The following is a 26,855-nucleotide window of genomic DNA, read 5'->3' as shown; positions in this document are numbered from 1 at the left end:
TAGATAGATAGATAGATAGATAGATAGATAGATAGATATTACATAGATATGAGATAGATAGATAGATAGATGGATAGATATGAGAGATAGATACTGTAGATAGTAAAACTTAGGTCCTGCTTTTCCACATCATTTGGGACATATGTTTGAGAGGCAGTAATCTTATGTTCTTTTGCCAGCGCTGACAAAGGTCTGGATGTCAGTGATACCTTTAACAGCTAAATTTACCCCAGAGTGACAGGAGCAGGTGTTGGTGGGCCTGCCAGACACTTGTGCAAGGGAATCTCGCTTCTTACAGGTCAATAGCTAGAGGGGAAAAAGCCACTGTCCTCATGTAAGATACATAGTCAGGCGACAGAACCCGTACTGGGGGTTTCTCTTCAAAGCCAGCTGGTCTGGCTTTATTATACAGGAATTTTTTTACCTGTCAGAGTTTGGTCAACAATACCCTCAGCAGGTGCTGTAGGGCACACCTTCCTGGAGAAGCAGGGCACTGGTAAGTTTTTTTATTTTGCAAATATGATAAAATGCTGTAATAATTGTTCCTGGTCATGGTGTCCATGGAGCATACGTCTTTGAATATCATTTGAAAGTAGCACTGTATGTATGTAGCAGAGCTGAATCTGTTATTAAACCCCTTTTTGTGCATTGTCATAAGTCAGATAGGCTAGGCTCGGCAAGTAACAAACTCAGCTCTGCTTCCTCTGTGTGTATTAATGTAACTTTTTCAAAGTTGAAGAAAAAGCTCTTTTTGCACATATTTGCACTGAGCCAGAAACATTTCCATAGTTTCCAAGTTCCAACTTTTTTCCCCCTTTTTATTCCTTTTATTCCCTTTAATTATGGAGATTACATAAAGATGAAAACACTGCGCACTACAAGCAGCTTTTTGCCTGTTCCAGAAATGAATTCTTTAACTTTTCTGCTTGATTTTTACAATCTGGATTTAATTAAATCCATTACTTCTCAATTAGCAAAACAAAAAAAAAAAAATGTAAAACCGTTCAGCTACAAAAATATTTTATAAGATGACGTTCAACAACGGCCATTAACTAGATAGTCACCGAAATCGATTGGAAGAAATATAGATTTAACCCTGAAGCTATATGGTACATTTATATGTGATCTTTCAGGCTGGATTCACACAGAGCATCTTACAGCATTATTGGTGGCTTTTTTCTGGTGTTTTAATGGCTTATGTTGGTCACAAACGTTGCCGCCAGATACTGTTGTAAAGTCTAAAGCAGATTGCTGTAACATCTGCATATGCTGTGCCTTTACCTTTTGTGGAGTTTTTTTTTTCCTTCAAAAGTAGCATGTTTCAGATATTGGACATATATTGTATTGTTGTTGTTTTTTTTTCTTTTTTTTTACATAGGCTGCTCTATAGAATTTGAAAAATCCCATAAAAAAAAAAAAAAAAACAACACTTGCTTGAAATGCCTGGCTTTGTACAGGAATAAAAAAAAATGCTGCAAAAACTGTACGTGAAGTAGCCATTAAGGATATACTGTACGTACTTAGGAAAGGCTTAATTGGGAATACATATGCTCTTGATTAATTATTGATATTTTCCATTAGATCTATGCAACATAATAATAACTGTGCAGAGATAAGAATGTAGCTGTATCTACAATGCTACCTAAATGTTGGTAATACTCTATAATACTGAATTGAGCCAAGTGAAAAATTCAGCACTGCTAAATAGCACATAGAACTCCTACCGTAAATCTATGTCTATGAGTGCGAGTATTCAATCAGCTGGAAGCTATCTCTTTTAGGTTATAATATTTTTGGGGAAGGCAGCAGTTTAGTAAAATGCTTAGAAATAGTAGAAGTGGTACGGCTTAGAGATGAGCGAACCTTTCAAGATTTGTTACAGGTTGTAAAATTATTGGACAAATTTGATTCTACCCGAACCAAAGTTGCATAGAGAGAGAGAGAGAGCTCAGTATGCTACTCTGTGTTTCTCGACAATATATATGGCGGTTTGTTAGAATCTCAACTTTTTGGGAAATTCAGGCAAAGCATTTTAAGTAACATATAGTGTACATCCTATATCTGCTTCTTCTTTTTACTATTATTAATACTATTATTATTATTTGTAGTAGTAGAGGTAGTAGTATTAATAGTAATAGTGTTAATATATTATCATTCCTAGAGATGTTTTCTAAATTTCGATTTGGCTGCTTCGCCGAATGATGCCCAAAAATACGCTTTGTGACTAATTACTTTGTCACGGAGCGCATTTCTTTGTAAATAGTGGGTGGAGTGAGAGGGAGATGCAGTTCTGCTGCTCCCCATCATTGTACCCCTCAGATGCCGCATTCATACATGATCATGGCATCTGATAGCAAGAATCCAGTGTAAACTTTAAAAAACATTTATATATATAATCCATTTGCTCGCGCCGGCTGGTGTGGTGATGTCATACATCACTGAACATGGGATTTCAGCTGAGATCTTCAAGCAAGATGTCTCGCCCAACCCATTGCGAGCAAATGGAGCAAATAAGGATGATTTTTTTATTTTATTTTTTGCGCTATTTCAAGTTAAACTGATTCGCTACAATGAACCACGAGGGAATTCAGCTTTGCAGCGAATCGAATTTATCTTGAAATTCGGATTGAAGTCGCTCAACACTAATCATTCCATTTGGGGATATTAGATTTAATCAACAAAGGCTTGTAGTACAAACCTTGCGTTTGGGTTCCTGTGCACGCATGTAATACCGCTACATACAACCTCCAAGCTGTGCAGAGCTATATTACATAGCCTATATCAGACTATGGAACGTTTGTATACCTCTGTATGGCTCCAATTTAAAGGATTTTTCCTGTTGGATTCACATTGAATCCAACAGGAAAAATAACACCATCTTCCATCAGATGCCAAGTTCTAGAGAAGTTCTCAACTAGCAGTTCGGTAGTGTAAGGTCATACACATGCACAATCCAAATACCATTATTTATGAAATAACATGCTAAGTTTTTACTTATTGCTTTTCACTTTCCAAAAATACTTTCCAGTATTCTATTTGCTACTTTATAAAGTCATATGTGAATACAGAGCAACTGTTGAATATGTTCTTTCACAAGCAAGAGGACCCAGAAAGCCAGCTGTCACACATACTTGCCATCTACATACCTCCTATAAAGTGAAACAAATATGTTTAGAATAGTATTTTTACGTGATTTTACAAAGATTTTTTTGTCTTCTAATAAAGTTTTGCTGCACAACAGCCATGCTGTTTTACTACATAGATAACTAGATGCATACATTTTAAGCAATCTTTTATCATCTGGTTAAGTTAATGAATTTTATCATGGTAGTTCTCTGGTGATAATAGATGTATCGTACATCTTCTGGCATGTTCTTGCCATTGCTATACTAGGCAAACAGAGTAGTATGCAAGTCTTAATGGTAGGTTATTCACACTGAGGCCATGACGTCCTAGACTGATTTACACATAATCCCAGTGTCCAAAATGTTTGTAATGCCAAGGTCTTTACATTCCTGACAGGTTAGATGCCATCTAGGTTCTCCACCGGGGTCATGCGTGTTAAATAAATGAACTGTTGGAACAGGTCAATGAAGCATAAAGCACAACTGAGATACTGCATTATATATTGTGCAGGCTGAAAGAATAGTATCGCACAGTTCCATGTAAAAGAGAGAGAAAGTTAGAGATTTACAGTATATGACTATACAAACCTAAAGTTTGACCTAGTTTGTAAAAAATAAAATAAAAATTCTTCTGTCAAGAACATAATAGATACATTTTATATGAAAGACTTCTTTGGTTTACCATTTGTGATGCTGATTTGCCACTAGACATATATGAGTATTATTATACATCTGAAGCGCTGCATGTGTTTCCTTTTAAGGATGGAATGGCAGTGTGAAGTTCAAGTACTTTACAAGTGGCGCTGAGTACACACATGTATGTCACAGCTCATCTGCTAGAAATCTGCAATTTACACCATTTAAAGTTGAAACATCTTGAATAGTACTGACTATGGTGTAAACAAGAGTCCCCCTTTGACATAGTAAAGGAACCCCAGTAATGTCACTAAACGTTTCGCTACATAAGTAGCTAGATTTGATCCATAGAGAGTTTTTGCCATATTGCCTGCTGTTAGGACATATTTTGGTATACCTTAAGACAAGCATTTCTAGAATGGTGCTTAAAAGTTTGTGAACCCTTCAGAATTTTTCTATATTTCTGCATTAATTGTCTTAAAACTACAACGGATTTTCACACAAGTCCTAAAAGTAGATAAAGATAACCAAATCAAACAAATGAGTCAAAAAAGTTAGACATGGTCATTTACTGAGGAAAATGATCTAATATCACTTGTCTGTGAATGGCAAAAGTATGTGACCCTTTGCTTTCAGTGTTTGGTTAGACCCTCTTGTGCAGCCATAACTGAAACGAAACATCTCTGGTAATTGTTGATTAGTCCTGCACATTGATTTTGAGGAATTTAGAGGAAATGTTCACCTTTGGTGTACTTTTTTCAGACCCCCACATTGCCAGATAGTAGTGAGCATACTAAGGCCTCATGCACACGGCCGTGCTGTTTTTTTGCGGTCCGCAAACCGCGGATCCGCAAAAAACGGAAGCCGCCTGTGTTGCCTTCCGCAATTTGCGGAACGGAACGGGAGTCGGCAATATAAATGCCTATTCTTGTCCGCAAAGCGCGGACAAGAATAGGACATGTTATATTTTTTTAACGGAGCCACGGATGCTGACAGCACACAGAGTGCTGTCCGCATCTTTTACGGCCCCATTGAAGTGAATGGGTCCGCATCCGAGCCGCCAAAACGGCGGCTCAGATGCGGACCCAAACAAAGGTCGTGTGCATGAGGCCTAACCTATTCCCCACCTCAATTTCCCCCTCCGTCACTCCCCATCGGGCATGGGTGGGATTCAAATTTTTAACAACAGGTTCTCTACTCAAGGGCAGACACGTGACATCGCTTCACATGTTTACATATACCTATACCATTTATATGCTACACACGTAGATATAAATGCACCATATATACGCTACACACTCATACCACCCAACTTTTAAAAAGCCTAAGGAGCTAAACTATGGAATGAAAATGCTCATCTCCAGCTGCCACCACCGGATCGGGATTCAGCCGGTAATTTTAAAAATCGGATCTGGAGAACCTGAGGGAACCGGCTGAATCCCATGTCTGCCCTCAAGCATCGTAGGACTCAGGTGTTCACGCATCCACATTCTGTTTGACACAGGTCATGTGATCACTGCAGCCAATGATTGGCTGCAGCAGTGATGTTTTACCAACGTGTCACATCACTAGGGTGTGTCTTATAAAAGGCACACTAGGGGCGAACAACTCCTTCAGGCCCTTTCCTCGATACAAAACAGATTCAATTTTGTTATGGTGGATTACTTCCCATGAACATTGGATTAAAGTCAGGACTTTTACTTGGCCATTCCAAAGCTTTAACTTTATTTTTCTTTAATCATTCTTTAGTAGAACAACTTGTATGTTTAGGGCCATTGTCTTGTTGCATGACCCGTGTTCTTTTTGAGATTCAGCTCACAAACAGTTGTCCTGACATTTTCCTTTAGAATTTGCTGATATAATTTAGAATTCATTGTTGCATCAATTATGGCAAACCATCTGGGCCCAAAACAGGCCCAAATTATGATACTATCACCACTGTGTTTTACAGATGGGATGAGGTTTTCATGTTGGAATACAGTGTTTTCCTTTCTCCAAACATGAGGATTCTCATTTAAAACAAAAAGTTCTATTGTTGATCTCATCTGTCCACAAAACATTGTTCCAATAGCCTTTTGGCTTGGGTCCAGGTGATATTATGCAAATTGTAGATGGGCAGCAATTTTCCTTTTTGGAGAGCAGTAGTTTTTTTTTTGGGGGGGGAGAGCAGTAGCATTGTTTTTCTTTGTCCTTCTGATAGTGGACTCGTGAACATTAGCTAATCCGAGAAAGGCCTTTAGTTGATTAGACGTTACCTTGGATTCCTTTGTTTCCTTTTTCTTTGTTGGTTGACCACTAGAGTAAAGCAAAGTAGACATATAATCTCCGTATAATTAACTGCATAATGCAAGTTAGACATCTGGAATATGGACCGTAAAAAATGTGCATGCTCGACCTGATGCTCCATTCAAAATGGTCTTGGGGCCCCCTTTTCCTGTGATCAGTGGGAGTCCAAGTAGTCGGACTTCCACAAACCTCTATCTTCTAGATAGGAGATATGTTTTTCATTTTGGCCCTACCACTTTAAAGGGACACTGACAGGCCGAATAAGCATAATTAGCTGTATATATGTATGCACAGGTCTTCTATTGTGTATAAAAAACATATAAGTCTAACCCCTGTCCACCTTATGAAGACATCAAAATGATGTTTTATAACCTGATAGAATTGCTTGTCTGTGTTTTCACAAAGGGGCGGAGTTTCAGCTTTACTTCTGCCCAGGCAGCCGCCCCCAAACCGCCGTTTTGAAGCGCCACCCAGCTCATCAATATTCACTTCGCTGGGCGGCTTCTTCGCTGCTCAGAAAAGTGTCCGGCGCAGGCGCAGAACGCAGAGGCTGAAGCGGCCTCAAAGAAGCAGAGGGGACGCAGGCGCGATGTGATCCCGGCCAGTGAGGGTGCCGGGCGCATGCGCTGAAGCTCAAATGGAGTCCGATGCCCATAGCTTTGTATTGATTATTGATGAGCTGGGCGGTGCTTCAAAACTGGTCATGGCACCCCGGGGTCTTTTTGAATCCCTCTCAAAACATCATTCTAACGTGTTCATTGCTGAGGGTGAGGGTTTTTATTAGCTGGTCTGGGTACTAGCAGGAATTACTGTGCTACCTGTGAACTTGGAAAACTAAGCTACTGAGCATGTGTGACCACCAGACCACCAGTCCTGGACCCATTATGTGGACGTTATGAGGGGGAAATCAAAACAACCGCATGGAGTGCTATAGCAAGTAAGTAACAGAAGTATTCAGACAATGGGTAACCTTTTATCAAATATATTCTAATGTTACAATTTTTGTATCTAATTAATCATAGGGAAATACATTAACCCCTTCCCGCCCAGCGCCGTAATAGTGCGGTGCAGCGGGACGTGACTTGCCGCCCAGCTCCGTTCTATTACGGCCCGCTAATCGGCCCGGTGCTGGAGCTGCGCCTGCCTGATCAGCTGCAGGGGACCGGCTGTTCCTGATGGACTCCTGCTGTATGCGCCTGCATCGGTGAAAACACAGACGCCAATGCATTAACCCCTTCTATGACCGCGACATAGAAGGGGTTTTCTGCGGGTGAGGGAGCCAATCGGGTCCCCGCGCTACTGTGGCGGGGACCCGATGAGTGAGAAGGCAGCCCGATGCCATGCAGAGGCTGCCCAATGCCTTGCATGGCATCAGGACCTGCCTTCTACGGGTGCCCAGGAGATCCAGCCCCAGGCTGGGTCTCCTAGGCAACCTGTTAGTGTATTGCTCAGTATAATACACTAGCAGGCAATGCATTACAATACAGATGTATTGTAATGCATTGCAGAGAGGATCAGACCCCCAAAAATGAAAGTCAGGAATAAAGTTAAAAAAAAAGTAAAAAAACATGTGTTTTTAATTAAAAAAAAAGTTTAAAGTAAAAAAAGGAAAAATGCCCCTTTTCCCCTGCATTTTATAATAAAAATTTGAAAAATTAGGCATCGCCGCATCCGTAATAACTGGCTCTATAAATACATCACATGATTCACCCGGTCCGATAAACACCATAAAATAAAAATAAAACAATAAGTAAAAAAACAAACATTTTTGCCACCTTACATCATAAAGTGCAACACCAAGCAATAAAAAAGGCGTATGTCCCACAAAATGATACCAATAAAACCAACCCCTCATCCTGCAAAAAACGAGCCCCTACATAAGAAAATGGCTAAAAATAAATAAATTATATATATATATATGTATATATATATATCTATATATATCTATATATATATATATATATATATATAGATATATATATATATATATATAGCTCTCAGAACATGACACTAAAGCATATATTTTTTTGCTTCAAATATGCTATTATTGTGTTAAAGTGAAATAAATAAAAAAAAAGTATACATATTAGGTATTGCTGCATCCGTAACAAACCAGCTGTATAAAGATATCACATGACCTTACCCCTCAGGTGAACACCGTAAAAAAAATATTATAATAAAACTGTATAAAAAAGACATTTTGTCACCTTGCATCACAAAAATTGCAACACCAAGCGATCAAAAAGGCGTATGCCCCCCCCCAAAAGTTCCACCTCATCCCGCAAAAAATGAGACTATACCTAAGACAATCGGTCAAAAAAAAAAAACTATCTTTCTCAGACAATGGAGACACTGAAATATTATTGTTTTTGCTTCAAAACAGATATTATTATGCTAAAGTGAAAAAAAACAGTAGACATATTAGGTATTTCCGCATCCGTAACAACCGGCTCTATACAAATGCCACAGGAACTAACCCCTCAGGTGAACACCGTAAATAAAATAAAAACAGTGCCAAAAAACTGTGCCATTTTTTGTCACCGTACATCACAAAAAGGTGTATGCATCCCAAAATAGTACCAATCAAACCGTCACAAAAATGTAGACCCTACCTAAGAGAAGCTGTCCAACAAATTAATAATCTATGGCTCTCAGACTATAGAGACACTAAAACATCATTTTTTTTGTTTCAAAAATGCTATTATTGTGATAAAGTGAAATAAAAAAAATATATATACATATTAGGTATTGCTACATCCGTAACAACCAGCTCTATAAAAATATAACATGACCTAACCCCTCAGGTGAGCGCTGGAAAAATAAATAAATAAAAACTGTGCCGAAATAACCACTTTTTTGGTCACCTTGCCCCATAAAGTGTAATATGTACCATATCATATGTACCCAAAAATGGTACCAATAAAAATGTCAACTCTTCCTGTAAAAAACGATCCCTTGCGCAAGATGATCGGCAGAAAAATATAAAAAACAATTGCGTTCAGAAAATGGAGACACAAAAACATAATAAAAAAAAGAAATGCTTTAAAGTAGACATATTTGATATCATTTCGACCGTAACAACCTGCTATATAGAAATAGCACATGATCTACCTTGTCAGATGAATGTTATAAAAAATAAAAACAGTGCCAAAACCTTACTTGGGTTACCTTGCCTCACAAAAATCATAATATAGAGCAATTGAAAATCATATGTACCCCAAAATAGTACCAATAAAACTGGCACTTTATCCCCTAGTTTACAAAATGGGGTAACTTTTGGGGAGTTTCTACTGTAAGGGCTTAAAATGGGACATAGCATGTAAAAACCAGTCCAGTAAACTCTGCCTTCCAAAGACCATATGGAGTTCCTTTCATTCTGTGCCCTGCTGTGTGCCCTTACATCAATTTACGACCAAATGTAAGGTGTTTCTGTAAACCACAGAATCAGGGAAATAAATATTGAGTTTTGTTTGGCTGTTAACCCTTGATGTGTTAAAGAAAAAAATGTATTAAAATGGAAAATCGGCCAAAAAAGTGAAATTTTATCTCCATTTTCCTTTAATACTTGTGGAACACTTAAAGGGTTAGGAAAGTTTGTAAAATCAGTTTTGACTAGCTTAAGAGGTGTAGTTTCTACAATGGGGTCATTTATGGGGGGGGTTCCACTGTTTAAGGCCCACAAAGTGACTTCAGACCTGAATTGATCCTTAAAAAGTGGGTTTTGGAAATTTTCTTAAAAATTTTAAGAATTGCTTCTAAACTTCTAAGCCTTCTAACGTCCTAAAAAAATTAAATGGCATTTACAAAATTATGCCAACATAAAGTAGACATATGGGGAATGTTAAGTAATAAATATTTTATGTGGTATTACTTTCTGTTAAAAGCAGATACATTTTAATTTAGAAAATTGTGATTTTTTCAAAATTTTGGGTAAATTTGGGATTTTTTCATAAATAAAGGGGAAATATATTGATTCAAGTTTATGACTATCATGAACTACAATGTGTCACGAGAAAACAATCTCAGAATGGCTTGAATAAATAAGTGTTCTAAAGTTATTACCACAAAACCAAAGAATTATTAAAGCCACACATAAAAGTACAAAAATACCATCTTTAATAATCAATATAACAATAAATAAATAAAATGCAGGGAGTGTTGAAATGTAGAGTGACAAGCAAACCCCAAAACAATGAGTAGTGGTAATAAATGAGTTAATAGTTATATAGCCATAGAATGAAAACATATTGTGTCACTGGTCAATCAAACACAGAATATACTGGTCAGATAGGTAAAACACAGTAGCAGTAAAATGGGGTGTACCAGGTATTAATGGTGGGGTGATGGCAAAAAATGGATCATCTACCCCATAAATTAAACCATATCGTCATCAAAGACAAATCCCCCCTGCCTCTGACTCTCCCCAAAACTGGTTGGTATTTGCTATTGTTGGTAATTTGCCTTTTGGGATTTGTGTCAAGGTTGTCATGGGTTGCTGGTTGTGTTGGGTGTTTGCCACGCCACCACTTATACCCTGTCCTTCACACAGGAATTTTTTTCTGATTGGAATTACGGATATACATTGGCTGGGGATATTTGTCTTGGATGGCGATATGGTTTAATTTATGGGGTAGATGATCCTTTTTTTCTATCACCCCACCATTAATACCTGGTACCCCTCGTTTTACTGCTACTGTGTTTTACCTATCTGTGGATATTTAAAAGTTATTACCACATAAAGTGAAACGTGTCGGATTTGTAAAAAATGGCCTGGACAGGAAGGTGAAAACTGGCCCAGGGACAGAAAGGGTTAAAGAAACAAATCCTGGCATTAATTAGAAAAATGCAATAATAAGAGCAAAACGTTTCAATGTGACTCTGTTTTTGGTAGTGCGAGTCACTGTGATGATGAGATCTTGTTTTCTAAGAACCTTGATACTCATTGCATCAGTGGAACATTCTAAACAACCATTTTGGCATTTGAGTGGGGTGACAGCAGATCCTTGGCAGCTGCTAGGACTAGGTTGCTCTATGTGTCAGGGTGGAGTATGTGGCACCTGTTGCCTTAAAAATGTGCAGTGCATTGATCTACTGTGTGGGAACCTGGTGGATTAGAAGAAACACTTTGTTTTTCACCTACACACAGTACACCGATAATATAAAATCAGCAAAATTGTTTGCTGATGTTTTCAAAGTTTTATAGTGAAGGTGACTATATATAAATATAGAAATGACTCATAGGGGAATATGTGGATTATGGATGTCTCACAAGTAAGGAATGTTCATACACAGAAATAAAGATGATACATAAACATGACATTAGGATATGATTTTCTTGTTTTTCTAATCAATTGTCATTTCTGTGGGCCTCTCAAGGACATACAGTAGTTATATGGGGCACATTCTGGTCCTGAAGCTCGAGGCTACATGCCACATAAGAAGACGCTAGTATAATAAATAGCACATGGCAGGTGATGGACCTGTTACAGATTTTGCATTTGCACCTCTGGGTGGCCATGAAGGCTTTATAGGATAATAGCTAACATTCTGTTCCCATGTTGTCTCTTTTGTCTATTGATGGGTATGATAGCTTTTATTCATAACTAGCATTAGTTAAAGGCACAGATTATAGCATTTACACTCACTGGGTTTTCTAATTAATGAAGTGATGGAAGATTAAAAAGATTGGTGTCTTATTTCAGAAACAGGGCCACCCTTGTCCATTGGTTTAGTCTGGTATTGTGGTATAGCTTAATTTATGTGATTAGGACTAGGGCTGCAATACCAGACATAGCATGAGATAAGAGCAGCACTGATTTTGGAGGCGAGAGAAAGCAATGTAAAACCTCTCATTTAGATTACATGGATATACTATATATTTGTGACCCACATGTATCAAACATGTGACTTGTTTTTGTGTATGTGTTTTTACAGTTTGCTTTGTAACAAATCTAAATGTTAAATTAGCTGCATTTCACATTGGATGTGCTGTGTAAGAAGGTACCTGGAATCATCGTGGATGTGGGGTATGTGTCACCGAGGTTCCTGGCCTCGGTGATGTAAGAGCCTGTATTTTATGTGTCAGCAGCAGCTATTGCTAATTGAAACCGTGAGATTTAGCATGGCTGTTATAGCTGATCCAGGATGGCTCTTACTGGGAGTAGTCAAAGTGCTGGGTGGGTGACTACTCCCCATGTTCAAGGGTGGAGTTTGCCAGGCATAAAAACCAGCCAGCACTGCCAAGTATGGTGGATTTACCTCCCTCTGACAGTGGAGCTCAGGAGTCTGTGTGCTGTGAACTGAGGGTTGCGCTGGGATTTGAGGTTTGAGCCAGGCTGGAGGACTGAGGCCCCTCTAAAGGCGAACAGGCCGCCTATGGACTTGATGAAGCTCAACTGCTAACAGGGTGTGAATTAACACCCAGGAGAAAAGGTGACTTTTATTGTTTATGGACATTCTTTGTGTGTGAACAAACACCAAGCCACCTGCACCATATCTGCATTTTGTTATACACCAATGTGTGAATAAACACCGCTGTTTGATTCAAGAACTGTGTACTTTGCCTCTATACTGCATCCGCTAGTCCTAACTACCAGAGTGAATCCCCACAGCTGCTTTTGATGTTGTTTGTGGCTTACATTTACTTAGAGGGATTTTCCAGGCTCCTAACAGTGATTACCTAATTTCATGATAGATCATTATTATCTGATCGGTAAGGGTCTGACACCCAGCACCTCAACCGATCAGCTTTTCCCTGTAGCCACTTTGAACTGAACAGGAAACACAGTTCCAGTCAGAGTGTAGTGGCCATGCTGGGTTATTGCATCTTACCTACTATTGAAGTGATTGGGAGTTGAGCTGCAGTAACCTGGTACGGCCACTACATTTTGAATGGAGCTTTGTTTCCTGTTCATTGCAAAGTGGCAGTTCCAGTTGGAGTCTGCAGAGGTCAGCTGATCAGAGAAAGTGTGGGGTGTTTGGCCCCCACTGATTTGATACTGATGACCTATCCTAAGGATAGGTCATCAGGAGCCTGGAAAACCCCTTTATAGGTGGTTTCTGATAATGATTATATTTTATGTAATGCCCACAGCAGGACATGTGAAGATTTATACTTACCTGCTCCCATCCACTGTCTTTATCTTCTGATCCTCGCATTGAATTACTTCAGTGGTGACGTGCCACATCATCACTGAAACCAGTCATTGGCTGGAGAAGTTCATGAGACCATGTTCCTGGCCACCAAGATGTAAACATTGTGAGGATCAGAAGATGGAGACAGTGGAAGATGGGAGCAGCATGTAGCAGGTAAGTATGAAACTTCATTTTCAGGAGGCAGGATGGGGGCATTACATAAAATATAATTACCGTATTTTTCGCCCCATAAGACGCAAAATGGGGGAAAAATGCCCTTACGTCTTATGGGCGAATGCTGGCAGTTTTACATCGCTGGCTGCAATGTACGAGCAAGCGGGGGAGGGACTGGGAGGAGGAGCTGGGGGCCGGCAATAGCGGAGGGGCGGTGCAGTCAGTGTACTATAGCCCCGCTGTTCCAGTATACTAATATAAAATGTCTTATTCAATTAATAGTTATTAAACATGCCCCCCAACTCCTAATAGTACCGTACATTCTAACCGGCTCAGTAGAATGCAGGCAGGCCGGGCGGGCGGCAGCGTAACTCCCTGATGTCACGTGCCTGTGCCGCCTACTTTATGAATGAAGCAGGCGGCGCAGGTAAGTGACATCAGTGAGTGATGCGCGGGCTTGCCCGGCTTGCCTGCCTGCATTGTACTGAAGCGGTTAGGATGTACGGTAATATTAGGAGTTGGGGGGCATGTTTAATAACTATTAATTGAATAAGACATTTTATATTAGTATACCAGCGGGGGGGGGGGGGGGGGGCGAGATCTGTGGATGACATTTTTATGGGGGACATCTGTGGATGGCACAGTTATGGGCTGGGGGGGGTCTGTGGATGGCACTATTATGAGCTGGGGGGGGTCTGTGGATGGCACTGTTATGGGCTGGGGGGGTCTGTGGATGGCACATATATAACAGTGCCACCCACAGATCCCCCCTCTAACAGTGCCATCCACAGATCCCCCCTCTAACAGTGCCAGCCATAGATCCCCCCTGTAACAGTGCAAGCCACAGATCCCCCCGTAACAGTGTCCATCAGAGATCCCCCCCCATAACAGTGTCAGTCATCCAAAGATCCCCCCATTACAGTGTCCGTCATCCACAGATCCCCCCCATAACAGTGTCCGTCATCCACAGATCCCCCCATAACAGTGTCCGTCATCCACAGATCCCCCCATAACAGTGTCGTCATCCACAGATCCCCCATAACAGTGTCTGTCATCCACAGATTCCCCCATAACAGTGTCCGTCATCCACAGATCTCCAGTAATAGTGCCATCCACAGACCACCATTAGTTCCAAACCCACCAAAAGCACACCTTTTGGTTAAAAACATTTTTTTCTTATTTTCCTCCCCAAAAACCTAGGTGCGTCGTATGGGCCGGTGTGTCTTATAGGGCGAAAAATACAGTACATCTTTAAGCATACTTTTGTGTCAAGGAGACTTTAAAATAAAATAAAAAAACAAAAATAGCCATAAGGCTTCCTCACACAGTTATTTTGGGGTGCTTTGTTGTATGTATAAAATGGTAAGCATCTTATACTGTTCTTATCCCTTTTGCAGCATTTGTGTCCCATTATATGGCATTTTTTCAACTTTGAACACTTAAAACAATTTTTACCAATTGTCAAGCCCTGTAAAGAAGCCCATTGGAAACGGATGACACACGGAGGGCAAAAAACCTACAAATGTTTCTTTCCTATGGATAAAGGGCTCTTTAACACGACCGGATGCCGTGCTGGTAATCAGCTGCGTGAAAGAGTGCCAAGCCCTGTTCCGGACAGCAGAGACACGGAGCAGTAACAGGACTGATAATGCTCTTTGCCTCTCTGTGACCTCTATGAGATAAAGTTGTCACCGTGATTTTGTAGTAAAAAGATCACAGAGAGGCGAAGAGCATTATCAATCATGTTAATGCTCCGTGCTTCTGCTGTCCGGAACAGGGCTCCGAGTCTCTGCTGTCTGGAACGGGGATCCGCTCGTGTGAAAGAGCCCTTATGAGTTTAAAAAACCCTTTTCTGATGGGAGTTCCCCTTTAAATAGGAGCTGTCATCTCTACTGTCTTGTCTGCCTTAGTAACTACATGCATTCCCCATGTAATAACAATTCTGAAGCACCTATATTCGTATGACTCTATATTGTATCATTCTTTATTATTCCTCCTAGAAGTTATTAATATATTACTAGCAGTTTGCTATGTCCAGACGGGTGTTACAGGTTAATTATCTATATATATATGCATGCACAGGTCTTCTAATGTGTATTAAAAACATATAAGTATAACCCCTGTCCACCTAATAAATACAGCCGTTTTGAAGCGCCGCCCAGCTCATAAATATTCACTTCGCTGGGCCAGTAGAAAGCTACGGGATCTCGGAACGTCGGGGACAGCAGAAGCCGCCCAGCAAAGTGAATATTGATGAGCTCGGCGGCGGTTCAAAACGGCGGTTGGGGCGCGGCTGGCTGGGCGCAAGTCAAGCTGGAACGCCGCCCCTTGGGCAGAAAGAAGAGTGATTACAACAGGTTATAAAACATGAGTTTGCTGTATTTATTAGGTGGACAGGGGTTATAATTATATGTTTTTAATACACATTAAAAGACCTGTGCATGCATATATATAGATAATTATGCTTATTGGGTCTGTCAGTGTCCCTTTAAGTGTGTCCCTGCACATTCTGACACTGGCAACACTGATCGATTGATGTCAGACTATACAAGGACACACCCCAACTGGTAACAACTATCTGGACCTTCTTTACAAACTGCTAATAATTCTTCCACAACTTCTAGAAGGAATACTAAACGAGCATAGGATCATAACAATAAGGCCTCTTGCACGCGACCGTATGCCCTCCGAGACATACGGCCCGTGAGCGGGCCATATGTCCCGAAATGGCATTGATCGTGCGCACTGGAGCTCACAGCATCATAGATTACAATGATGCTGTGCATGTTGGGCCACCCGCAGATTATAAGATTGTAATTCATTGTAATTTATGATGCTGTGTGCTCCCGTGCGCACGACCAATGCCATTCTGGGACATATAGCCCACTCACGGGCCGTATGTCTCAGAGGACATACGGTCGTGTGCAAGAGGCCTAATGCTGTAAGTACTAAAACAGACATGTCAGGAGAGATTAGGGTACTCTATAAATCAGCAATCAAGAATACTGACAGCAATTGAGGCAGCTTTTTCTAGATTTTCTTTATTTGTATTTTTTTATTTTTTTGGGGGTGCATAAAAAAAAATTCTTGCAATTTTTTTTAAAAGTGATGCTGATAATAACATACTCTGCTGTGGAGTATTCATACATGCTGTACAATGGCTGCCTATGCACCAATGTTAAACTGTCTGAAGTCCTAGATTGACACATTTGCTACTGCTAGAACTGAATAATAATAAATCCACAGGCACTTAAAAAAAATAAAAATTCAAAACTAAGAACGATTTTAAAATCACTAAGAAAAGCTAGTTATTGCAATGACTCAGCGTGTTCGTGTGGGTATCCAACACAGCATAACTCAGCTGCAAAAACAATTGACAACTCTACCATCTGTCCTTGCCTTTAGACAAAGCTAATAACCTAGAGGTACCAGCTGTGCGAAATTGGTACAAATACATTATCACATTAGGCTTTTTTTATGTATAGTCAAACGATAACTCCAGAATTATATAAAATATTGACAAATGAAAAAAAAAACACAGCTCATTACTTTTTCCCACAGTTGTTATAAATGCTTCCAAGAGTAATGGTAAGTATTGTATAAACAAAATAAAATTTATATTAGATGGTAAAACAACATGAAATATTAAATACTGAAACATCGATACATAGAAAATAAACACTGATACATAGCAAAAAGGAAAAAACTATATTAAAAGTTATACAATACTGATGATATGACCCTAATGTTTAACCTGTACCTATGTTGGGTGTTAAAACCTGCTTATATGCATGTGGCTACTTATGTCATAATGAATCTCTGTGACATCATAATGAATCTCTGTGACGTCATAATGAATCTCTGTGACGTCCTGACAACACATGCCATCCACATGCACTAAAGAATAGATTGTTACCTATCTGACAGATCCTGCACCGACACCCAGTTCTTGATCGGTGTCTGTTTACCCCGCTGCAACGGTGATATCACATTGACAACACATCACTGCTGCTTCAAGCCATTTTGCTCAGCGGTGCACCGAAGGGCCCAGTGATTGGCTGCAGTGGTCATGTGTTGTCTACATAATGTCACTGCTGCAGCCAGGTAAACAGTGGCAATGCAGGATCTGTCAAGTAAAACAGGAAAACCCCTTTAGGTTAAAAAAGAGGGGGGGGGGTGATGAAAAACAAAAGTCAGATATATAAATGCCATTTTTGTTGTGTTTCTGCAATGATTTTTGCCACATCTTCATAAAAACATGTCCATATAAAAAAATTATTAAGAACCCAGGTGGATATGCGACAAAAATGCTACATGTGGACCTACAAGTTAATAACCTAAAGGGAACCTGTCATCAACTTTATGCAGCCCATACTCAGGAGCATAAAGTAGAGAGTAGGTAAGTTGATTTCAGCGTTCTGTCATTTAAAAGTTACAAGTAAGTGGTTGCCAAGAACCAATATACCCAATCATTGCAGACTAGGCCTGGAAAAGAGTGATGGCCACCTGAAAAGAGTCATGGTTACTCATAAATTCCTGCTCTCCTGCCCACCTGCTGATGACTGACAGTCTTCTACCTAGTTTTCTCCCTTTCTCTCTAAGAGAGAACTGCCAATCATCAGCAGATCGACGGGGACAGCAGGAGATTATGACTAACCATGACTCTTCTCAAGTGGATTTGACTCTTTTCAAGGCCTGGACTGTAATGATTATGATGCTGGTTCTAGTTAACCACTTACTTTTAGCTCATGAGTGACTCAGCGCTGAAATCAACATTTCTGTCACTATTTTATGCTGTCCTCAGTGAGGTCAGCATAACGTTGATGACAGGTTCCCTTTAAAGGAGGTGTCTCGTGAAGACAACCTATGATTAAATGCCTTATTCGGACATATGACTGACATAAATGGGGGCTACTGCTTGGGATTCCCCCCACCATGAGTTAGGGTAGAGAGTCACTCTGTAAGACTCTAGACATCCATGTTGTACTACATTTCCCTGTAAAAAGTTCTGGCTGACAGATACTTTTACCTGAAAAACAACTAGCTTTAAAAAATGATGTCTCTGCTTTGGCTGGTATGATCTAAAACCCTTTTTTTATGCATGTATATCACTTATACTCAGAAGTACTTTTCAAATAATAGAGGAACAAATATACAGTCATGTGAAAAAATTAGGACACCCTTTGAAAGCATGTGGTTTTTTGTAACATTTTTAATAAAAGGTTATTTCATCTCTGTTTCAACAATACAGAGAGATTAAAGTAATCCAACTAAACAAAGAAAACTGAAGAAAAGTCTTTTCAAGATCTTCTGTAAATGTCATTCTACAAAAATGCCTATTCTAACTGAGGAAAAAGATAGGACACCCTCACATGTATTCCCTCTTAAATTGGCTCAGATCTCACACAGGTATATCACACCAGGTGCACATAATTAGTAGATCGTTACTCTGCATGTTGAATGAGGCTTGCCCTATTTAAACCTCAGACATTTAGTTTGGTGTGCTCCTGACTGTTGAAGTGAGAGTGAGCACCATGGTGAGAGCAAAAGAGCTGTCAGAGGACTTCAGAAAAAAGATTGTAGCAGCCTATGAGTCTGGGAAGGGATTTAAAAAGATCTCAAAAGATTTTGAAATCAGCCATTCCACTGTCCGGAAGATAGTCTACAAGTGGAGGGCTTTCAAAACAACTGCCAACATGCTCAGGACTGGTCGTCCCAGCAAGTTCACCCCAAGAGCAGACCGCAAGATGCTAAAAGAGGTCTCCAAAAACCCTAAAGTGTCATCTCGAGAACTACAGCAGGCTCTGGCTACTGTTGATGTAGAAGTACATGCCTCTACAATCAGAAAGAGACTGTACAAGTTTAACTTGCATGGGAGGTGTGCAAGGAGGAAACCTTTGCTTTCCAAGAGAAACATCGAGGCCAGACTGACATTTGCCAGAGATAAAGTTGACAAAGACCAGGACTTCTGGAATAATGTTCTTTGGACAGATGAGTCCAAAATTGAATTATTTGGACACAACAGCAGAGGACATGTTTGGCGTAAACCAAACACAGCATTCCAAGAAAAGAACCTCATACCAACTGTGAAGCATGGAGGTGGAAGTGTCATGGTTTGGGGCTGCTTTGCTGCAGCAGGACCTGGTCAGCTCACCATCATAGAATCCACGATGAATTCTACTGTGTATCAGAAGGTGCTTGAAGAACATGTGAGACCATCAGTTAGAAAATTAAAGCTGAAGCGGAACTGGACCATGCAACATGACAATGACCCAAAACATACTAGTAAATCAACCAAAGATTGGCTGAAAAAGAAGAAATGGAGAGTCCTGGAATGGCCAAGTCAAAGTCCAGATTTGAATCCCATTGAGATGCTGTGGGGTGACTTGAAAAGGGCTGTACGTGCAAGAAACCCCTCAAACATCTCACAGCTGAAAAAGTTCTGCATTGAGGAGTGGGGTAAAATTTCCTCAGACCGATGTCGAAGACTGGTAGATGGCTACAAGAACCGTCTCACTGCAGTTATTTCAGCCAAAGGAGGTAACACTCGCTATTAGGGGCAAGGGTGTCCTATCTTTTTCCTCAGTTAGAATAGGCATTTTTGTAGAATGACATTTACAGAAGATCTTGAAAAGACTTTTCTTCAGTTTTCTTTGTTTAGTTGGATTACTTTAATCTCTCTGTATTGTTGAAACGGAGATGAAATAACCTGTTATTAAAAATGTTACAAAAAACCACATGCTTTCAAAGGGTGTCCTAATTTTTTCACATGACTGTACATAAAGCCAAGCCAAGATGTATCGATACATTGAGTTCAAACTGTGGTATTTTGACACATTGTGACTGTGACATGTGAATACACTCTTAAACATGTCGATCAAGTTCACTACTGATGACCTATGGTAAAATCTAGAGATAAGAGTTGAAGACATGTTTTTGAAATGGTTGAATTCAAGAACCTGAAGCTACTTCTTCTAGCCTATCTTTTGCTCCACCATTGAGGTTCTGCCTGGTTCATGGAGCCCTCAAGGTTTCTGGATATTTATGCACTTTGTTAAGGGCTCATGCACGCAAAAGTTGTTTGAGTCCGCATCCGAGGCGGAATCATTCACTTCAATGGGCCCACAAAAGATGCAGACATCCATTGCTCTTTTTCGTAGCCCAGCAAAAAGAAAATAGAACATGTCCTATTCTTGTGCATTTTGCGGACAAGAATAGGCATTTCTATTATGGGCAGCCCATTCCATTCCGCAAATTGCAGAACGCACATAGACCACGTCCGTGTTTTGCGGTTCGGCAATTTGCATGAGGCCTAATGCAGAGTCTTTTTTAGCCTTCCTGGATCCCACAGTTGCAGTCAAATTGTAAATTTGATCTCTACATCTTAGCTCTCTAGTTATACCTTATTGGTCACTGGGGAACTTACCCTGGATCCACCACAACTCAATTATGACAGCTTTGTCTACACCATCACTGACATTGGGACACCCTTCGAGTGACTCTTATAGGGTCCAGCACTCAGTATTACATCTGAATTTAGAAAGTGGTTCTAGACCAATTCCCTTTGGTGAATACCTATGGATAGAATTCAGATTTTTATTTTTTTTTAAACAAACTGAAACCTGAACTTCCCTGATATTTAGTTGAGAAGGTAGATCTTTAGCTGGAATGACATTTGAGGTATTCCTTTATAGCTAGGTAAGCTGACATTTGAAATGTGACAATATATCAATAGAGGGAATTTTTTGAAGAAATATAACAGTTATAGACTTTTGGGCAAAATGGTCATTTTATCAAATGTATATGCTTTAGGGTTTACATGGCCCTTTTTGCCCAGGTGTGGATTTGATTATTATTATTTTTTGCTATAGTGATCAAGCAGTGCATTGTAGCAGAACTGAATTTTCTATCATATTATAAATATTTCTGAAGGTAACATGTCCCAGAGCAGAAGGAACTGGGCAGATTAATATATAGTTTTATAAGAAAAGATTCATTAGGACCTGTATTTTAATCTCTTAGACCCCTGCCCCTTCCATGGGCAGTCCTACTCAGTGATAGACTGTGCAGACATAGATAACCATCACTGATAGAACCACCCACTGGACTCCTAACAATAGAAAGAGCAGAAATGTTGATGAAATAGGTTGTATTGTATCTTTTTCCATTACATTACACATATCAATCTGCTCAGCTCCTCCTCCTCTGTACCTCGCTGTCCATGTACAGTGTGACAGGTTGTCTTTGATTTCATATTACACAATTTCTTTCTATATCCGTACTGAATATTTAGTTATTTTTTATTTATTTTTAAAAATGCTTGGGAATTTTAGGCTGTCCTTTATCAACCCACTAAAATCTTAGGCCATTTGTTCTTAATAGTATTAGGACAATATTGTGCATACTACGAACGCAGCCACATTCTTTTCTATTTCCATCTTCTGCAGCTGTCAAAGGAAAATCGTCAACCGGAAAGTTTTATCTCCCTCTAAGATGGGGTATTCTAAGAATGATCAGATTGAATAAAGACATTTGGATGTGGGTGTAGAATCTGTTCATCAAGGTCTGACTGTTGCTAAAATTACACATTAAAATACACCAAGCACCATCACCTGATGTCTGGATCTGTGTCTATTTTGGTAACATATAGAGTAAGAATCTAAGACCCAGTTATTAAATATACAGCATAACTTAGTAGGAAATCCTTGTACAGCTACCCAAACAGTGACCTAAAAACCTACAAACCCTACGACCTTGAAGAAAAATTCTAGTCATTACATATAAAGTATCTCAGTTCTATAGCACACCAGTCATGATCCAGCTTGGTAATAGTGATTGAATTTACATAAATCCATTACAGTGGTCCCTCATGTTTCAGTATTAATTTATTCCAGGATGATCAATGTAAAAATAGTACTTGGTTCCAAAGACCCTAGATGTCAACTCAGAATAAGAAAGAATTGAGAGGATGTGAAAATTAAAGGTAAATTAGCAGACAACTAATGCAAGTAAAACAAAGTCCTTACATATAAGTCAAAATAGCTGCTGGAAGTTCAATCCTTGTGTATATAGAAAACAGGAGCTTCTTCAGGTTCCAGTAAAAATAAAAACCTCAATCATGTGGCGTTCACGTGGCACAGGTAAAAAGCAGGGCATGTACTGTTGTAGATAGGCACTACTAGACAGTCCGTTGGTGCATGCACTTCAGCAATACAGGTGACTAACCAGTCAAATGCACAAGCTAATTGGATGGCTCTTCCAGATCAGGACTGTCTATGGCATTGTATGCTGCCCGACACAGTTGATCAGTGGGAATCTGATATTGATCATTTTCTTCCTGAGGATATATCATCAATATCTAAATCCTGGAAAACCCCTTAAATCATTGTCCCAGTCGTTGGCCCAGAAAAGATGTTTATGTTAAGAACAGGCTATCATTAGAAAGTCTTCGATTAGCAGTATGAAAGTCATTTAATGGCATGGGCTCAGGCATAGCTGGACATACCGACAAAACTCTGTGTCTGGATTAGGGTGGCTAGACGTCCAGCTTTAGGCCATACAGTCTGGTTTCCTGGCACCCTGGCTCCACGCTCGGACTGTCTAACTGAGGTTTTTTTTCTCGCTCTCCAATTAGTCAGCAGTGTTGATCGTGAATATTCTAATTGCAAATTTTTATTGCGAATATCGACACTTCGACAACTCGCGAAGATGTAGAATATAGTGCTATATATTCGTAATCGCAAATATTCTAGTTTTTTTTATATCAGTAACCTCAGTTCTTGATTGTGGGCCAATGAGAAGGCTGCAATATCTTTGTCAGAGCTTAGCAACATCTCTAGCAACCAATAGGAAAGTTGCCTACCCCTTACTGTATAAGAACCTCCCCAGCAGCCATTTTCTGCAGTTCTGAGAAAGAGAGATCAGTGACATTGCTGTGCTCTGTGCTTCCATCTGGATACTATTCCTTATCTAATTACATTAGATAGGTAGTTAGCTCATATATATAATACAGATTGTTAGTGGGAGATAGTCAGTGTAGGTTAGATTGATCTATAGTGTAGCTGATAGGTTCCAGTGTAGGGAGTTAGGTAGTGTGATAGGAATTACTGTTTCTCTGCTGTCCATACATACATGCTACAGACATAGTGCTGTGATGTCACAACAATACTTAGTGCACCAATAAGTAATATCTACTCAGACCTGATAAAATGGGAAGTTGCAAGTATTGCGCAAAAAATATGCGCATCATTAGTGCCGATTTGTGCAATCACGAAAATGACTGGAGATCACAAATTCTACAATTCGCAAATTTATTGCAAATATGCGAAAAATTTACGAAATCGCAAAAACGAATATTGCCTATGCCACTCATCACTATCAGTCAGTAGAGCCGGCCAACATGTCATTCTGTGACTGACTGAGGGGGACAGAGACACTCTGGAACAACACGCAGAACACATTTAGATCTTCACGTCTTTCTTTTTTTTGCCTAGCACCATTACTGGGAGGGAGCATAGCTTGGTGGTGATGGGGCATGTTTTTTTTGGGTCGAGCAAGTAACCATCCTAATCTGGATCAACAATGAAGAAGCCAGGATGCTGCCATGAATTCTATGGTCCCTTTATTCTAATGATCTGCAAGTTTCCAGAGTTGGACACCAGTTCATCAAACATTGATGGCCTATCCTATCTTTTAGTCTTACAGATAAGAGACATCATTCCCAACAGCCATTTCCGTAATACGGTATATCTTAACACTGATGGGGCATAGCCACAGAAAAGGTCATTTACATATGACTCTTTCCTGTGATGTGTGAATAGGTACTACAATGTAGAACCCATAATGTAACACCGAACTCAGGGAGCACAAAGCGTATACAATGTACAGTGATGATCCAGAACTCTTATTTTAGATGTATTGGTGGCAAGTTACAAGAAAAACACATATGTCTGAGTTGATGTGCATGGGGAACTATATCAGCATCATTAGCATACATGGTTTAAACTTGATCTACACCCTCAACACTGTAATGTAATAAATGACCCAGGAGTTGAAAGGTACTGTCAAAGGTTACTTTTACACTGTCAGGATCTTACTAAAAATATATTCTTTAAATGAGTGACAGTTAAACTACATTAACATATTATGAGGAGCTTCAGACTTTGTGAGAGGTATGCTATCGCTTTTCATTTATACTGAAATATGACTGGTTTCGAACTAATAAAATTGGTGAGCTTCATTTTCCTTAGTCTCATGCAACATTTCCCATGCCTGTCTTCCGGGCAAGATCTATACATGAGGACACTGCCATGACCTTTCCTAACCCGTTCCCAAGCATTTCTCTTGACTTCCTGATTCGTTCCCAGGCATTTCTTCTTCTTCAGTTTTTTGTAAAGTTTTGTATTTAATCTTTTCTATCTTGAATGTTTTCTCAAGAGCCCTCTTTCTAGTTTAAAGCTACCATCGGCAAACCTTTTACCCTTGTCCACAGCCAGTATTATAATGGTGCTGGCAGTACTAGCTTGCTTTAAAAGCAGATTATCAACTATTGTATTAGATATTGGTAAAAAATAGCCTGCATGACTATAAGTTACTCTACATTGTTTAAGGTGATTACTCAGGTCATTAATTAACCAAACGAGTGCTCCAGCCAACTGATCGCTCTTTCTTTTATGTGAGTCTACGAATCATCATCATCATTGTCGGCAGCACATTTCCCCGTGTAAAACAGGGCATATGCTGCCGACAATATGCAAACTATAATGGGATCGAACAATCGTATAAACAATTCTTTATTCCCCATACAGTCCCTATTTGCCTATGTAAGAGTTCCTTTACATGAACGTCAATTTATTACATCGATTAGCAGTTCTCGTTCTGATTTGACATCAATCCATGTAAAAGGACCCTTAAAGATATATAACCTTTTGGTCTGTTTTGCTCTGAAATAAAATGCAAAGAAACCGGAAAAGTTAACAGTGTAGTTAAAGAGAACTTTCACATCATTTCTAAAGCTACAGGGAACCGTTTGATGAAGCTGAAAACGTCACTCATCGAAGAAGGCAACCCTTTGCCAATCAGAGGAGATCCAATTCCAGTACTACAGTCAAAATTAAAGCCTTTTCTGCTGATGCAACTTTGCTAGTAGAGGTGCAGTGACCATCTGTCTGCTTCAGAAATCCACATTCAGTATGGTCACTGAACTGTTAGTGACACATCTGGTAACCCCCGGTTCATTTTGAGGGTGAGCTGTTCCACTGTAGAGTGTCATCCCTCATGCACCTGCATAGACAACTTTCACCTCTCACATCAATAGTAAGCCACAGTGTCAGAAATACCGCCACCCTTAGACCAAAATCCAATCATGATCTCTTTTTACAACTAATAAATCACCCCTTGTACCCAGGGGTGTAGGTAAAGGCTCATGGATCATGGTGCAAAAGTTCAGCTTGGGTCCCCTTCCCTCAGTGCTTTGTGGCCAGGGGCAGGGGAGCACATAGCCCTTGTGCTGCCTGAGACAAAAATTGAAGCAACACTCACCATGTCAAATTTTTTACCTAACCCCTTCCCTCCAGCCAGAGGTGTAACTTGACCACCATGCACTTTCTATAATACTGGTTTCTTCTTATGTTGCACAAGCGTCTTTGGGCCCCTCAGGCTCCTAGGCCCAGTAGTGACTGCTACCTGTGCACCCCTTGTACCCATGACATTATATACCCACCAAGCAGCGTTGAAAGGAAGTTCACTGAGCACTAGTCCCAATACATGCAGGGAGAGTGGAGTGACTGCCCCGGACAATGATGAACATTGGTCACCAGCCTGACACCCACCTTCTAAGAGCAATAACTTTTTTTACTTTTCTTTTCACATAGCCATGTGGTGGCTACTTTAACCATTTAATTTACCACTTCATGTATGGGAAAACAGAAAAACATTCTACTATTGCTATGTTTTACAGCATTCACTGTATACTGAAACTGACATGTTCTCTATATTGTGCAGGTAATTACAAGAATACCAAATTTTTATAGTTTTTTAATCCTTTACTATTAAAACATTTCAATCTGCGGAGCTGTGTGAGGTCTTGTTGTTTATGGGGTGATCTGAAGTTTTTATTGGAACCATTTTGGGGCACATATGACTTTTTGATTACTTTTTATTTCATTTTGAAAAGGGGCAGGGTAACCAAAAAATTTTGATTCTGCTGTTTCATGTTTTTTTTTTTTTTCCATTCTGGTGTTCACTGCTCAGAACAGATACTTAGATTTTCATAGTTTGGGCATTTTCAGACACAGCTATACCAATTCTGTTTATTTCATATTGCTTATTTATTTTTATATTTAATTTGCCATCTATGGGGATTCCACAGGCATCCTATTAAGCCCTGCTGAGGCCTTCACAAGGCCCAAGCTGCTAAAACAACTAAATGTCACCCTGTGATTTTTCTATGGGGGGGTCAATCAGAAGTCAGAGGGATTCCTCTCCGATTAACCACTCAGA

At 39.8% G+C, this 26,855-nt stretch overlaps 1 protein-coding gene across 9 annotated transcripts in view; it reads left to right on the top strand.

Moving 5' to 3' along the window:
- Positions 1–327: 327 nt before the first annotated feature.
- Positions 328–26,855, top strand: part of LOC122923235 (myocyte-specific enhancer factor 2C) — a 260,571-nt gene continuing 234,043 nt past the window's right edge. For 6 of the 9 annotated variants that reach the window (XM_044274012.1, XM_044274006.1, XM_044274008.1 and 3 more), the window contains exon 1: positions 329–496. The gene's annotated coding sequence lies outside the window, so the exon portion shown is untranslated. Of the gene's footprint in view, positions 497–26,855 lie in introns of all 9 variants that reach the window. The other 3 variants (XM_044274013.1, XM_044274011.1, XM_044274007.1) reach the window with 2 other exon arrangements.

The sequence above is a fragment of the Bufo gargarizans genome, unplaced genomic scaffold (genome assembly GCF_014858855.1).
Source record: "Bufo gargarizans isolate SCDJY-AF-19 unplaced genomic scaffold, ASM1485885v1 original_scaffold_1385_pilon, whole genome shotgun sequence".
In the NCBI taxonomy this organism is placed as follows: Eukaryota; Metazoa; Chordata; class Amphibia; order Anura; family Bufonidae; genus Bufo; species Bufo gargarizans.
The sequence above is the reverse complement of the archived record's forward strand: the minus strand, read 5'-3'. Positions and strand labels throughout refer to the sequence as shown.